General features: G+C 42.8%; 1 long non-coding RNA gene across 1 annotated transcript in view; it reads right to left on the bottom strand.

The window, feature by feature from the left end:
- Window positions 1–7684, bottom strand: part of LOC121004608 — an 18788-nt gene extending 11104 nt beyond the window's left edge. The window contains exons 1-2 of the long non-coding RNA XR_005779795.1: window positions 7671–7684; window positions 4211–4215 (exon numbers count right to left, since the gene is read on the bottom strand). This is a non-coding gene — a long non-coding RNA (uncharacterized LOC121004608). The remainder of the gene's footprint in view (window positions 1–4210; window positions 4216–7670) is intronic.
- Window positions 7685–8114: the final 430 nt, after the last annotated feature.

Below are 8114 nucleotides of genomic sequence, written 5' to 3'. Positions count from 1 at the left end.
TCAAATGCCAGGGCAGTACAAACACCCCACAAATAACACCATTTTGGAAAGAAGACACCCCAAGGTATTTGCTGAGGGGCATATTGAGTCCATGAAAGATTGAAATTTTTGTCCCAAGTTAGCGGAAAGGGAGACTTTGTGAGAACAAAATCCAAAAAATCAATTTCCGCTAACTTGTGCCAAAATTTTTTTTTTTCAATGAACTCGCCATGCCCCTCATTGAATACCTTGGGGTGTCTTCTTTCCAAAATGGGGTCACATGTGGGGTATTTATACTGCCCTGGCATTTTAGGGGCCCCAAAGCGTGAGAAGAAGTCTGGTATCCAAATGTCTAAAAATGCCCTCCTAAAAGGAATTTGGGCCCCTTTGCCCACCTAGGCTGCAAAAAAGTGTCACACATGTGGTATCTCCGTATTCAGCAGAAGTTGGGGAATATGTTTTGGGGTGTCATTTTACATATACCCATGCTGGGTGAGATAAATATCTTGGTCAAATGCCAACTTTGTATAAAAAAAATGGGAAAAGTTGTCTTTTGCCAAGATATTTCTCTCACCCAGCATGGGTATATGTAAAATGACACCCCAAAACACATTCCTTACCTTCTTCTGAGTACGGAGATACCAGATGTGTGACACTTTTTTGCAGCCTAGCTGGGCAAAGGGGCCCACATTCCAAAGAGCACCTTTCAGATTTCACAGGTCATTTACCTACTTACCAGACATTAGGGCCCCTGGAAAATGCCAGGGCAGTATAACTGCCCCACAAGTGACCCCATTTTGGAAAGAAGACACCCCAAGGTATTCCGTGAGGGGCATGGCAAGTTCCTAGAATTTTTTATTTTTTGTCACAAGTTAGTGGAAAATGATGATTTTTTTTTTTTTTTTTTTTTTCATACAAAGTCTCCTATTCCACTAACTTGTGACAAAAAAAAAAAATTTCCATGAACTCACTATGCCCATCAGCGAATACCTTGGGGTCTCTTCTTTCCAAAATGGGGTCACTTGTGGGGTAGTTATACTGCCCTGGCATTCTAGGGGCCCAAATGTGTGGTAAGGAGTTTGAAATCAAATTCAGTAAAAAATGACCTGTGAAATCCAAAAGGTGCTCTTTGGAATATGGGCCCCTTTGCCCACCTAGGCTGCAAAAAAGTGTCACACATCTGGTATCTCCGTACTCAGGAGAAGGTGGGGAATGTGTTTTGGGGTGTCATTTTATATATACCCATGCTGGGTGAGAGAAATATCTTGGCAAAAGACAACTTTTCCCATTTTTTTATACAAAGTTGTCATTTGACCAAGATATTTATCTCACCCAGCATGGGTATATGTAAAAAGACACCCCAAAACACATTCCTCAACTTCTCCTGAGTACGGCAATACCACATGTGTGACACTTTTTTGCAGCCTAGGTGGGCAAAGGGGCCCATATTCCAAAGAGCACCTTTCGGATTTCACTCGTCATTTTTTACAGAATTTGATTTCAAACTCCTTACCACACATTTGGGCCCCTAGAATGCCAGGGCAGTATAACTACCCCACAAGTGACCCCATTTTGGAAAGAAGAGACCCCAAGGTATTCGCTGATGGGCATAGTGAGTTCATGGAAGTTTTTATTTTTTGTCACAAGTTAGTGGAATATGAGACTTTGTATGAAAAAAAAAAAAAAAAAAAAAATCATCATTTTCCACTAACTTGTGACAAAAAATAAAAAATTCTAGGAACTCGCCATGCCCCTCACGGAATAGCTTGGGGTGTCTTCTTTCCAAAATGGGGTCACTTGTGGGGTAGTTATACTGCCCTGGCATTCTAGGGGCCCAAATGTGTGGTAAGGAGTTTGAAATCAAATTCTGTTAAAAATGACGAGTGAAATCCGAAAGGTGCTCTTTGGAATATGGGCCCCTTTGCCCACCTAGGCTGCAAAAAAGTGTCACACATCTGGTATCTCCGTACTCAGGAGAAGGTGGGGAATGTGTTTTGGGGTGTCATTTTACATATACCCATGCTGGGTGAGAGAAATATCTTGGCAAAAGACAACTTTTCCCATTTTTTTATACAAAGTTGTCATTTGACCAAGATATTTATCTCACCCAGCATGGGTATATGTAAAAAGACACCCCAAAACACATTCCTCAACTTCTCCTGAGTACGGGGATACCAGATGTGTGACACTTTTTTGCAGCCTAGGTGGGCAAAGGGGCCCATATTCCAAAGAGCACCTTTCGGATTTCACTCGTCATTTTTTACAGAATTTGATTTCAAACTCCTTACCACACATTTGGGCCCCTAGAATGCCAGGGCAGTATAACTACCCCACAAGTGACCCCATTTTGGAAAGAAGAGACCCCAAGGTATTCGCTGATGGGCATAGTGAGTTCATGGAAGTTTTTATTTTTTGTCACAAGTTAGTGGAATATGAGACTTTGTATGAAAAAAAAAAAAAAAAAAAAAATCATCATTTTCCACTAACTTGTGACAAAAAATAAAAAATTCTAGGAACTCGCCATGCCCCTCACGGAATAGCTTGGGGTGTCTTCTTTCCAAAATGGGGTCACTTGTGGGGTAGTTATACTGCCCTGGCATTCTAGGGGCCCAAATGTGTGGTAAGGAGTTAGAAATCAAATTCTGTAAAAAATGATGAGTGAAATCCGAAAGGTGCTCTTTGGAATATGGGCCCCTTTGCCCACCTAGGCTGCAAAAAAGTGTCACACATCTGGTATCTCCGTACTCAGGAGAAGGTGGGGAATGTGTTTTGGGGTGTCTTTTTACATATACCCATGCTGGGTGAGAGAAATATCTTGGCAAAAGACAACTTTTCCCATTTTTTTATACAAAGTTGTCATTTGACCAAGATATTTATCTCACCCAGCATGGGTATATGTAAAAAGACACCCCAAAACACATTCCTCAACTTCTCTTGAGTACGGGGATACCAGATGTGTGACACTTTTTTGCAGCCTAGGTGGGCAAAGGGGCCCATATTCCAAAGAGCACCTTTCGGATTTCACTCGTCATTTTTTACTGAATTTGATTTCAAACTCTTTACCACACATTTGGGCCCCTAGAATGCCAGGGCAGTATAACTACCCCACAAGTGACCCCATTTTGGAAAGAAGAGACCCCAAGGTATTCGCTGATGGGCATAGTGAGTTCATAGAACTTTTTATTTTTTGTCACAAGTTAGTGGAATATGAGACTTTGTAAGAAAAAAAAAAAAAAAAAAAAAAATCATCATTTTCCGCTAACTTGTGACAAAAAATAAAAAGTTCTATGAACTCACTATGCCCATCAGCGAATACCTTAGGGTGTGTACTTTCAGAAATGGGGTCATTTGTGGGGTGTTTGTACTGTCTGGGCATTGTAGAACCTCAGGAAACATGACAGGTGCTCAGAAAGTCAGAGCTGCTTCAAAAAGCGGAAATTCACATTTTTGTACCATAGTTTGTAAACGCTATAACTTTTACCCAAACCATTTTTTTTTTACCCAAACATTTTTTTTTTATCAAAGACATGTAGAACTATAAATTTAGAGCAAAATTTCTATATGGATGTCGTTTTTTTTTGCAAAATTTTACAACTGAAAGTGAAAAATGTCATTTTTTTGCAAAAAAATCGTTAAATTTCGATTAATAACAAAAAAAGTAAAAATGTCAGCAGCAATGAAATACCACCAAATGAAAGCTCTATTAGTGAGAAGAAAAGGAGGTAAAATTCATTTGGGTGGTAAGTTGCATGACCGAGCAATAAATGGTGAAAGTAGTGTAGGTCAGAAGTGTAAAAAGTGGCCTGGTCTTTCAGGGTGTTTAAGCACTGGGGGCTGAGGTGGTTAAACACGGCCTGGACGATCCAGGTGACTTACAACATAGAACTTGGCCTGAGTGGTCCAGGCGACAGATAGTTTAAGTACGCGGTATTTGTGCTAACTGAACTGATCTGATCGCGCGCCGCTGACGAATCATCCCAGCCAAACTTGCGTTTGGAAAAAGGGAGCCTGCCACGTGCAATTTTGGACCCCTGACACCTGGTGGCAGTGTGAATTCCTGCCTCCATGCCGTGAAACAATTCTGACCTGCAGGGACCAAGTAACTTACTGGTCCCTGTGCTGTTGATTAATATATGTAAATACGCACACCAAAAATTGCCCCTGACACAGGCTGGAAGCTGGGCTGCCGCTGCTTGGCGTAACGCCGGCAACAATGCCCACTGCTTCCCACCTGTGCTGCCTCTGCTATATAGCGTCTCTGCTGGGGCAATGATTTTATTATCCCCTTTTTTTTTTTTAACTGGGGTGGTTATGTCTGAGTGGGCATGTGGCGCGCTCATAGCCGCTGCAGGGAGGGGAAGGGGGACCCCCGTGCCTGGGACCCTGCTAGGATTGGGATGTGCGATCCCCAAGTGCGATCCTGGAGTGGACGGACGTGTGTGGGAGGTGTTGCGATCGGTGCTCGGCTGGAGGTGCCTGAGGAGGGCGGGCGGAAGCTGATGCGTTCCACCTTGAACCGCAGAACCTTCGTGGAGGAGTGCTACTGCCCGTAGCCGTAAGTAGGCGGGAGCTCATGCTCCAAGAACTTACGTGTAACCGAACGACCTCTTTTGATATCGTGGCGCTGTGTAGCGAATCGCACTTGAACAAACCGACGTGAAGCTGGAAAAAACGGACGTGCAGCTTGCTTGGCAGCTAGATGTGGCTCCTCCTACAAAGTAAGTGAGACACACCACTGGAGGGAAGGGATTAACAGGTATGTATAGGGTACTGACGCCCTGCCCACAAATACAGGCTGACATCAGCCTTAATACTTGTACAATGCACAGGTCACAGAGCATCTCCCATATAAGTCAATGAGGTTCCCTCCTGATCATTGTGTCTATGGACCATGGGGCTGCCGTAAAGCAATTTTTGAATGCTTTGTAAATGCTGTTAAGAACAGCTCAGGCAAGATAGCCGATGGAAGAGCATGTGCTTTTTATAAATTACATAAATAATAGATAATGTGTTACATCTCATACACTTAAGTATATTATGTGTCCTCGCTTGTAGGCTAGTGTTTGTTATTAATACATGTAGTTTTGGTTATTCGGTGTTGTATTGTGCTGGATATAGTGGTCACTGGTTTATGTAAAGGGATTATATACTGTATTTATGGCATTGGTATACACTATTACTATAATTTTGTGATTTTTGAATTCTCTTAAGCCTGTATTACATTGCACAATCTGGTAGGCGATTGTTATGAGCTTGGCTCTGGTGCTGTATTTATGCATTAACTTTGAACTGGTGCCTTATATGTGTATCTTGGTTCTGGTACTGTATATGGATATGGTGCTATGTTTATGCAATGAAATTCACCGGCAGTAAAGGGCTCAGCTCACCTGCACTCACTTGGGGAGGCACGGATCAGCCTGGAACCAGGCACTGAGTATAATCCAAAACAAGGAGAGACGTCTAGTTTGCAATAAAAAAGTGATAGCCTTTATTCTTTAAAGCAATAAAATATCCAATGACACAGTATAGACACACAGCGTTAGCGTCTACACGTTTGGGATCTTAAAGTGTGACCCTTACTCATGTAATGAGATTGGTATGTTACCGCTACTATGGTATCTTATATAGATAGCCATGCCCTATTATGTAAATCACACCAATCAAAAAGACCACTCCTATTTCTGCTGCCACCTGCTGCACGAGTATCCCCCTGTGACCGTCTCTCCCAGGTTCACCATATCTGCATTACTGCCCGATGCGGGTGCGTTGCGGGAAAATGCACAATTTTTTCACGCGAGTGCAAAGCCTTTTAAAGCATTTTGCACGCGCGTTAGAAAAATCTGCATTTTTTTGGTACCCAGACCTGAACCCGGACTTCTTCACAGAAGTTCAGGTTTCGGTTAGGTGTTGTGTAGATTTTATTATTTATAAGGGAAAATAATAGCATTTTTAATACAGAATGCTAAGTAAATTAGGGATGGAGGGGTTACATTTTTTTCAATTTAAATTAAACTCAACCTCATCCACTTGTTTGCGCAGCCCGGCTCGTCTTCTTTCTTCTTTGAGGACCTGGGAGGAAAAGGACCTTTGGTGGCGTCACTACGCTCATCACATGGTCAATCACCATGGTGATGGACTGTGATGGACTATGTGATGAGCACAGTGACATCACCAAAGGTCCTTTTCCTCCCTGGTCCTAAAAGAAGAAGAAAGAAAATGAGCCGGGCTTTGCAAACAAGTGGATGAGGTGAGTTTAATGATTATTTTTTTAACCCCTCCATCCCTAATTTACTTAGCATTCTGTATTAAGAATGCAATTATTTTCCCTTATCACCATGTGATAAGGGAAAAAAATAAAGATCGGGTCCCCATCCCGATCGTCACCTAGCAACCATGCGTGAAATTCACACCGTATCCGCACTTGCTTGCGGATTCTTGCAATTTTCACGCAGCCCGATTCACTTCTATGGTGCCTGCTTTGCGTGAAAAATGCACAATATAGAGCATGCTGCGATTTTCACGCAACGCACAAGTGATGCGTGAAAATCACCGCTCATGTGCACAGCCCCATTGGAGTGAGTGGGTCCGGATTCAGTGCAGGTGCAATGCGTTCACCTCACGCATTAAACCCGCAGGGAATTCTCGCCCGTGTGAAAGGGGCCTAAGGGGTAGAGAGAATCTACCTAGTCCTTGCATCCTGCAAGCAGCTAAGGCCTGTATAAGAGATAGGCCTATAATAAAGACCAGCCTACAGCCTGTAAGCAGTGCTTTGTGCAATATTGTGTGTCACGTGAAAGGGCGTAGCCTGGCTGAGAACAGTGTGTGCAGTGGTTATGGCGGCAGAGATACCAAAACCTGGGAGCACCTATTACAGACAGTGCAGGTACTGTACCACTCTACTATAATGGAGTCCCCTATAGTTCGTGATCCTGTAGAAGCTGCCGCCATGTGTTTAGGAGATAATACACTTTATTATAATGGAGTCCCCTATAGTCCCTGGTCCTGCAGCAACTGCTGCCATGTGTTTGGGAGAAGATGCAATTTATTATAATGGAGTCCTTTATAGTTCCTGGTCCTGCAGCATCTGCTGCCATGTGTTTAGAAGATGATACACTTTATTATAATGGAGCCCCCTATAGTTCGTGATCCTGTAGAAGCTGCCGCCATGTGTTTATGACAGAATACATTTTATTGTAATGGATTTCCCTGTAGTTCCTGATCCTGCAGCTGCTGCCACCATGTGTTTAGGAGGAGATACACTTTATTATAAAGGAGTCCCCTATACTTCATGGTTCTGCAGCTGCCGCCATGTGTTTAGAAGATAATGTACTTTATTGTAATGAATTCCCATGTAGTTCCTGGTCCTGCAGCAGCTGCCGCCATGTGTTTAGGAGATGATAAACTTTATTATAATGGAGTCTTCTATAGCTCTATGGTCCTGTAGCAGCTGCCGCCATGTGTTTTGGAGATGATGTTCTTTATTATTTACTGGATTAGCAGCTATGACTAGTACTAAAACACTGAGCGGCAACAATCAGCCTCATCGTGGTCATTGTGTAAGGACAAATCCAGATTAAAAAAAACAAACACCACAATATATCTTTTTATTTATTTATATTTTTATTGGAATAGCAATAAGCAACATTGTAATAAAATATTACTGGCCCTTTAATAAAATAAACAGGGATCACAGTGACTCTCAGGCCAGGACCGGTGGAGACCACAGAACTTGCTGCGGTCATTGAGACCAGTCCACCACTGCCCTGAGATGAGAGCCACCGGATCCAAAGATCCAGAGGAAGGCGAACAAACCCCCCGGAGATTTCTAGCTCAGGGGGGGAAAAAATTCCTTCCTGACCCCAGATGTGGCGATCGGATAATTCCCTGGATTACATCTGTCCTGCTGCATATTGCTATATATATATGTATGTAATATAAAGCTCCGGAGAGCTGACCCTGGAAAGAAAGAGACAACCTGCTCCTCAAAGCTTACAATCTAATATACAGTACATGCCCTGATCCTAAGAGCTTACAATCTAATATGCAATACAAGCTCTGCTCCTAATAGCTTACAGTCTAATATACAATTCACTTTCTGCTCCTCGGATCTTACAGTCTAATAGAACAATAGAAAC

The sequence above is a fragment of the Bufo bufo genome, chromosome 6, assembly GCF_905171765.1.
Source record: "Bufo bufo chromosome 6, aBufBuf1.1, whole genome shotgun sequence".
In the NCBI taxonomy this organism is placed as follows: Eukaryota; Metazoa; Chordata; class Amphibia; order Anura; family Bufonidae; genus Bufo; species Bufo bufo.
Note: the sequence above shows the minus strand (reverse complement) of the source record. Positions and strands in the feature narration are given on the sequence as shown.